The sequence below is a fragment of the Aethalodelphis obliquidens genome, unplaced genomic scaffold (genome assembly GCF_003676395.1).
Source record: "Aethalodelphis obliquidens isolate GAN/ISIS:26980383/991018 unplaced genomic scaffold, ASM367639v1 scaffold11, whole genome shotgun sequence".
NCBI lineage: Eukaryota > Metazoa > Chordata > Mammalia > Artiodactyla > Delphinidae > Aethalodelphis > Aethalodelphis obliquidens.
This window is the reverse complement of record NW_020837955.1, coordinates 31,967,600-31,968,490: the sequence shown is the minus strand read 5'-3', so window position 1 is coordinate 31,968,490 and position 891 is coordinate 31,967,600.

Sequence of the window (891 nt, the reverse complement as noted above, 5' to 3'; positions counted from 1 at the left end):
CAGTCGCTAGGCAACGCAGCGAGATCCCGACTCCAGATCTCGCGATGCTTCCAGCCTCACGTTCTTCCCGCAGCCGGAGTAGCGAATGGCTACTTCGTCCTTCTCCCTCCTCCCTCTCCCTGAGGGTTTGGCCCACGGGGTTGGGTTCATTGACTCTTGAGACCGGCTCCCTCCCGGCGTCGTTTTCCACTCCTTCCCCGAAGGTTTTCAGATGGAAGAATAGTTAACGCTCTCATGAAGCGCTTTTTGCGGAGGCGTGAGAGGGTTAGCCCCGGCTTCCAGCTGGGGACTCGAACCTCGGGTGGCGCCGGTTCCCGGTGGCCCTGGGACTCAGGCCATCGGGCTTTCCCCAACCACCCCCTCGTTCCTCGCGGTCGGGGAGCTCCTCCGGGCGGCGGCCTGTGCCGGCCCACTCTCGGGGGGAGGGTTGTAAGAACTCTGGGTACCCTTACTAAGCTGTGGAGGACCCAGGAATTCAGTGATTCCGCAGATACTTACCAGCCCTGAGCAGAGCGGTGTGCTGGCTGGGCGTACTGCGAGGTCCAGGAGAGAACGGCCACGCGCCCTCCCCTGGGAGATGAGTGGGACTAGTGGGGTGAAATTTTTCCGTAGAGGGAAAAAAACAGTGTGGGCAGAAAAAAATTGGGATGAACCTTAAGGACAGGCCTAGGGTGGGGTGTTACAGACAGACTTGAGGAGGAGAAGCAGGAATGGAGGACTGTCATTGGGTCCTGTTCTCTCTTCAGAACCTTCAGAGGCCGCCTGCATCCTGCCCTTTTAAATCCAGACTGCCTGTTTGGCTTTATTACACTTGCTAGGTGTCTCGTGCAATTATACAACTTCTTAATGCGCACCCTCTGCTCTAGATACTTCTGCAGCAGGAAAGGGCTG